The sequence below is a fragment of the Myotis brandtii genome, unplaced genomic scaffold (genome assembly GCF_000412655.1).
Source record: "Myotis brandtii unplaced genomic scaffold, ASM41265v1 scaffold802, whole genome shotgun sequence".
Lineage (NCBI taxonomy): Eukaryota > Metazoa > Chordata > Mammalia > Chiroptera > Vespertilionidae > Myotis > Myotis brandtii.
This window is the reverse complement of record NW_005371230.1, coordinates 218,074-225,372: the sequence shown is the minus strand read 5'-3', so window position 1 is coordinate 225,372 and position 7,299 is coordinate 218,074. Positions and strand designations below refer to the sequence as shown.

The window sequence follows — 7,299 nt, the reverse complement described above, 5'->3', positions numbered from 1 at the left end:
CTTCGTGGCCCATGCGCAGAAGTCGGTATTTTGTGGAAGAGCCACACTCAAGGGGCCAAAGAGCCGCATGTGGCTCGCGAGCCGCAGTTTGCCGACCACTGCCCTAGGTAACTTGGAATCGGCAGAAGAAAGAATATATTTTCAAGATGCCACTTCACAATCTTCAGGGTTATTGACAGCATACAAACCAGACTGCAGGTGACTTCGGAACTCCCCGTCACATCAACGTAAGTGCCAACTGACGTATATGTCTAACACGTCCGAGTACAAAAAGATTTTCGCCTTAATTGATGCTGCGAATAATGACTGGTTTTGTAATTCCCTTATGAGGAGAAAGGAACCAATGTAGAAATAAAGATAAAGACAAACGTGGAGCATCCACCTTAGTTAAATACTGACTGGAAAGTGGGCTAAGAGTGGGAGCCAATCAGATTGGAACAAATCTGCCAATTTGACTTCAATTCCAGTTAAAGTGGAGATGGGGCTGATTCTTCTCTCATCGCAAAATCTATTAAAAAATGTAACTTAAAAATGATCATTCCATGTCTCAGGATGAAAAGGGAATATGGAGTCAGGAATCCGGCATCAGCCTTTTACTCTGTTCCAGGAATTTAAAAGTCCCTGGAAGACAAATTAACTATTGAATATTACGGACTGATAAACCCAAAGGAATGGGGAGCCTTTACCAGCATTTAGTGTCTCTCAGTTTTAAACTGGACGTCAACTTCCACCAACATCATTTCCCCTGGAAATTCCACCGCGCTGCGCTGACGTGGGTGCCAGAGTTCTGTGTGTGCAAAAGACTGGTTTGGTTTAAGTGACAGTCATGCATGTAGCAGTCATGCATGTCCAAGAGTTTTAAATAAGCACTAATGGTCCGACCTCTCAGAATAAAGAATCCAGTTCTCTTCTTTTGTGTAGATCCAGAATCAGAAATTATTCTGGCTCAATGAGACTTTTATTACAAGACCCTCGGTCGTTCACTTCCCCACCTCTTGCTCATCCACTTGAACTGTTGATCGGCTTTCCGCTGAAGGGGCCAGGGTGGCTTTCCCGCTCTGCATGTCGTAAGTGAGAAGATCCAGGTCAGCTTTTCTGTGTGGAGAGAGGGCAGTTCAGAAAACAGGGACCTGGTGTGCACCTGGTGTCCTATGAAACCCATCTGGTGACTGACACTGAGAAACACAGAACCTCTGACCATCTACGTCACAGGCAGCAACACACAGAAAATAGTCTCCAGAGCATCGTGGGTGGTTCTGAACCTACAGCATCCGTCCACGGACTGCGGAAGGTGTCAGGGACTGGGCGGCACTAAGCCCTGTCAGTGGTTACATTACTTTGTTGAGTATCTAAATCTCTAGTACTAGTTACCGGACAATTTTGAACAAATGTTACAGTGTACATTTCCTTAAATTAATGTGCATCAATAGAAACATATTCCCCACTAGTATGAATATTCTACATTATAGTTTGGGGGACCTTTTTGTCCACAGAGCATTATTTGATCTCTTGGAACCCTACAGAACAAAGTATCATAATGATACAATGTTTTCCTACATTTCAGAGAATTGAAACCATTTATTTGTTCACATGTCCACTAAGTTTCATATCAGTAATATCCTACATAATAAAAGCCTAATATGCAAATCGAGCAAACGACAGAATCATCAGTGGAACGACCAATCGCTATGATGCACACTGACCACCAGGTGGCAGACGCTCAATGCAGGAGCTGCCCCCAGCCCGCAGACCCCAGGCCAGTCAAGGCAAGTCCAGTAAACTTATAAAGTTGCAAAGTAGTACAAAGTACAAAGTACAAAGCAGTGTACCACTGAACAACCACTCCTGGGGTTATTTTCAGTGTTTTAGAGTTCTCTACGGATGAATCACAGTAAATCACGGGGGAGTCTCTTCTCCCTCAGATGCTAACCCATAACACGTGGTGTTTACGTTAGAAAGACTGTCAAGATGTACAGTCACCTCGCACTCAGGGAAGAACTCCTACTTCCCGTCATAAACAAAACTGAAAGCACCAAGCTAACGAGCCCTCCCAGCGCGGGAGCTGGTCATTCTTTCCCGCGCACGTACCACCGCACCCAGTCTCCGCTGAGGATGGGGACTGCCGGTCCTGGCTCCGTCCATTGGAGGGAAGACAACCCCTCGGTGGTGGAACACAACATTGAGCTATTCTAAGTCACTTTGGGATAGAAATCTTCAGTTTTCCTCTCTCGACTGGAAACCAGAGCAGATGTTAGGTTGAGCCTGAAAACCATGTTAACAAGTAAATTATGAAAAGAGAATAAGATAGTAATAAAAAGCAAGCTGAGATTCTCTGCGTCCCTCTTCAAACGAAGCCGGACATACAGCCGGAGGCCAGAAGGAGGCACCTCTAGCTCTAGCTCGGTACTGACCAGGCCTTTGACTCTGGGCCCCCTCTGGGCTTCAGTTTCCCATATATAATAGGAGGGGATTGGACCACATAGTTTCTAAGAGCCCTTACCCTTAATCTAACACCCACTGGTTCTCTACCACCCTCCCCAACTCAGGAAATACGTCTTAAATGTGTCTCTCAATGACAACAAGGCATGTGGTGGACTCATAATGTATGATAATTGGACACATTAATCCATTTCGGGGACTTAGAACAAGTGGGTCTTTTTTCACAATTATTTCATAAACTATAACTTAAGAGCTCTTTCTCTTTCAGACCAGGAGGAGGGAATGCTACGTAAGAACAAACAGCTGAACAAAAGTATCTCTTGGACTTGCCTCCACCTTGTGGGTCAGGAATCAAATTCTCCCATAAACTTGAAGAATCCTTTTAGCCTGCCTGGGTCCAGAGTGGGAAATCTTGACCACCTATGGAATGCATTGTACAAGCAAAATTGAAGAAACACAATTCCTAAAGAGAAGTGCTTTGTGCCTTCTGAGCAAAGCAAGCAGCCAGCAGATGGATTAGTTTTACTTCAAATGTGAAATGAAATACTGGAAAACAAAATTATTTTAAAACAGCTAATGTTGAGCAGAAAATTAAAACAAACACACACACACACACACACACACACACACACACACACACACACACATAGAGAGGGCTATAAATTTTGTGAAAGACCTGAAAACCTTTTCCTCTATTACTTGGTTTTATTTCTTGGGTCAACTTTGACATTATTTAACCTTTAACCTGAGACTAATTACTTTTTGATTTCTGAAGTTCTCATCTAGAAAAAGTAAAGTTAAGGATAGGGAAAATTGGTCCAGATAAATTCTTGAAGCACTTCTAGTTCCTATGATTCTATAAAGCTTCTTTTCTGGTTATAGAGGTAATAGAGTTCATATAAAAAATTCATTTTAGCCTGGCCCGTGTGACGCAGTTGAGCATGGTGGACCCATGAACCAGGAGGTCACTGTTCGAGTCCCAGTCAGGGCACATGCTGGGGTTGCAGGCTCGATCCTCAGTAGGGGGCATGCAGGAGATAGCCGATCAATGTTTCCCTCTCATTGATGTTCTCTCTTCCTCTCCCTTCCTCTCTCTGAAATCAATTTTAAAAAATTCATTTTAACATAAACCTTGAGACATTATGCTTAGCAAAATAGGTCAGTCACAAAAGGATAAACACAGTATGATTCCTCTCATATGAAGTGTAGAAAGCAGTCAAAATCATAGAACAGGCAGCAGAAGGTGGGTACTGTCTAGTGGGAGAGAGGAGGAGGAATCAGCGCTTAGTGGGTATAGAGTTTCAGTATTACAAGGTGAGAGAGTTCAAGAGATCTGTTGCACAACAATGTGAACAGACTTAACACTACTGAACTGTACACTTAGAATTAAGTGGGCAAATTTAATAGTATGTGTGTGTGTGTGTTTTTACCACAATGAAAGTTTTGTTTTAGGATAAGAATAAAGAGGAAATTCAAAACCATCCAAAATTCAGTCACTTAGAGAAAAGGTCTATTAACCAATTGATGCTTATCTACCCAATATGTTGACTGTCTTTCAACAGTTAGTGGGTACCTACACTGTGGTACCCTCTGCTGGGAACAGAATAATGGGCATGGCAGACAGGGACCCAGCTTCCTAGGTAAGGAACTCAGCAGTGACAGTCAAGGGCAAGGAGTTCCACAATAGAGGGCATACAGAGAGGAGTGGAAGCACAGAGGGGCGGGGGAGGGGGGGGCAAACAGACCAGGGAGGGAATGAGGGAAGCTTTCCAGAGGAAACAGGGCTAACCCAAGATGTGAAGGATGGGAAGATATCAAGGCAAAAAGAAGGCAACAGCACCGCAGTCAGGAAGAACAGGCTAAAGTGGAGGCAATGCGAGCAGGGTGCTTAGATAGGGAAGCGGACCCCCTGAGATGAGGTGCAGGGTTTCAGAGGGCTCTGGGCCCCATGATGCTGAGCCCAAACATGTCCTGAAGGCAACAGAGAGACATCAGAGAGCGTTCAGTGTGGAATGGACAAGACTGGATTCTAATTTAGGAAGACCGCTCTGGCTGCAGTGTAGACTAGAGAACCGACTGGAGGGGTCCCGCCTGGCTAAGGGAGCACATGTAGGTGGCTGTTAGAGTGAGCCAGGTGAGATGAGCAAAGGCATAGTCAACTTCATGTGACATTTGTAGTTTGGGACTTAAGTTTCCTCATTTAACATTCCATAATTAGTATTACCCCATCTTATTTTAAAAATCACTTGTAATCAGTTTTTTAACATGGCTTCATGGCATTTCATTGGATGGCTATTTCATGATTTATTTAACTACTCTATATTTGAAGGTTGTTTCTGAGTTTTTGTTATTCTAAAAGAAGTGGGATAGCGATTTTGGTATAAGATCCTTACCCACATTTTAAAAATATTTTCATAAATGTTAAGATTATACTAATTTCTTACAACAGATGACAAAAGAGATGCCTCATAAAAGAAGTGATTACAATCCAAATGTGCAAGACAATGCTACCAAAGTGTGTGTGTGTGTGTGTGTGTGTGTGTGTGTGTGTGTGAGAGAGAGAGAGAGAGAGAAAGAGAGAGAGAGAGAGAGAATATAGTTTTATTTTGTCCTAAAAGACCATTCTGGATTGCAGACTTCTAAAGAAGACATAACCTAACACACATATCCCTTATGTTTCACGGAACAGGGAAGGCTGTGGGTTTGAGCTCCCCAGTACATTACTCTTATCCAGGCAAAAGGTCAAGTGCTGCAAAAGGCCAAAGCTAAAAATAAAGTGTGGCCCTGATAAAGTTAAGGAGTTGGCCAGGGGGGAGTGAGTCATACCAAATTAACACTTCTATATCCTTCCGTACACTGTGGTAACCTCCTCAACCAGGGAAGGCAGACCGGTTCTTGTATGAAAGTAACTTCAATAATGATACGAATAATTAGAGTAACAACACGGAGTAGTTTCATTCCTATAGCACTTTTGTTTCCCACCATCACATATGACTGGATTCTAATTTAGGAGGAACTCTTTGGCTTCAATAGAGAGAATGGATTGGAGACCAAAAGATGGTTCTCATAGACCATCTATGGACCTCTCTGCCTCTTGCCCATTAATGCAAGGTCTCCGGGAAGACACTACACCACACAGCGGAGGCATCCAAGCACTGAGCCTGCCTGAAGTTCATCCAGGGTCTGGTGGACGCAGTGGATGAGAAAAGGGCAATAACAACGAGGAGTGTCTGCAGCCTGTGCGTGCACTTGGAGCGGATTTTGTGCACCATCCCTCTTCCCTGTGATCCTGGCCGTTTCTCGGGAGATCCAAATGATCAATGCCAGTTGGACTGTTCATAAGGTGGCATTTCTTCAGGAAATCGTGCAAATTGTTCTTCAAATGCAAGTCAAATCTTTCCAGGACTGAAAAGAAACCTTCCTTCCCAACCTCCGAGAGACAGAGAGAGAGATCAGACTCTGCTACTCAGCCAAGTTTTCACGTACATCCTACATTCGAGTTTTTAACATGTTCCTTCTTGTTAAGAATCATGGGAAGGTGGTGGAGAACAAGTGGGTAATTTCTTCAGTCTTTTAAAGGGGTATCTACTACGGATGTATAAGACACAATAGGGCTATGACGTCCTAGAGACTGTCTTCTTGAAGCTCAGATTCTAATTGGAGAATTAGGGTAACAATTACACACAAAGTACACAGTCCAGAAGAGAGCACATTCCTGCTAGAATATCCAGGATGAGAAACGTAGCAGGGAAATGTTTTAATGGAAGGTTATTTCTTCTTCATTAGAACCCGCATGTTTAAGACAAACTTAATTTAAAATTGTATAAAACTGTGTCATTCCTAAAGTCAGAAAGATTATACCTCTGTTTCATGTGCTCATGACTGTAAACCTACTTTTGCCCACCCTGTATATTACACTACAGATATCTACATATAGACCCCTACTGACCAAATTCGAATTTTATTATTTGGGCTATCAGGGTGACCGCAGAGGGAAAATAACCAATAAAATCATGCAAGTCCAAGATCAGAGCCTCCTGGAAGACATTTAACCCCATACATTCCAATATGAGCTCTTAGACGTTCTGAGTCAGCTTGCGATACCTTTTTTAAAAATTTTTTAATTTTTAAAAAATACATTTTATTGATTTTTTTACAGAGAGGAAGGGAGAAGGACAGAGAGTTAGAAACATCGATCAGCTGCCTCCTGCACACCCCCTACTGGGGATGTGCCCGCAACCAAGGTACATGCCCTTGACCGGAATCGAACCTGAGACCCTTCGGTCTGCAGGCCGACGCTCTATCCACTGAGCCAAACCAGTGAGGGCAATACCTTTTTTTTAAAAAAAAGACATGCACTGGTTCATTCACTAGGTCAAAAGCAGAGAGAAGGTGACTGCCGTCTTGGGCTTTTCCTTTGAGCTGTAAGGACCTGCGAGGCGGTCCTCGGTGCCCCTGCTTTCTATTACAAAGGTCGAACCAGGTAGGAATTCTTGCAGGAACTGGTTCCTGAACGGCTACACCCAGCTCTCCAAAGTTTATCATGATTTTGTCTTAGAGTTTCAGCCTACAAACATTAAGAAGATGGAGACAGGAAAAAGGAGAGGTTGAGACATGGCTGCTATACAAACAGAAGAACACAGTTATATTCCAGCAAAGATAACAACCAGATCCCCTCCATCAACGTTCACTCTTTTTAGCTCAGACATTGTTCAGTTTTTTTTAAAAGGGACAGCTGTAATAGTTTCAACAATAATAAAGATAAATTAAAAAATAAATAAAATGCAGTTTGAGTTTTATAATTTTATTAAAGTGCACTTGGAAGAAAATTAGTATTTTAAATTAAAAAGTAAAAATGCC

The 7,299-nt window shown here is 42.8% G+C and overlaps 1 long non-coding RNA gene across 1 annotated transcript in view; it reads right to left on the bottom strand.

Moving 5' to 3' along the window:
* Nucleotides 1-2,769: 2,769 nt before the first annotated feature.
* LOC102255564 overlaps nucleotides 2,770-7,299 on the bottom strand; it is a 6,196-nt gene continuing 1,666 nt past the window's right edge. The window contains exon 3 of the long non-coding RNA XR_001360119.1: nucleotides 2,770-2,859. This is a non-coding gene — a long non-coding RNA (uncharacterized LOC102255564). The remainder of the gene's footprint in view (nucleotides 2,860-7,299) is intronic.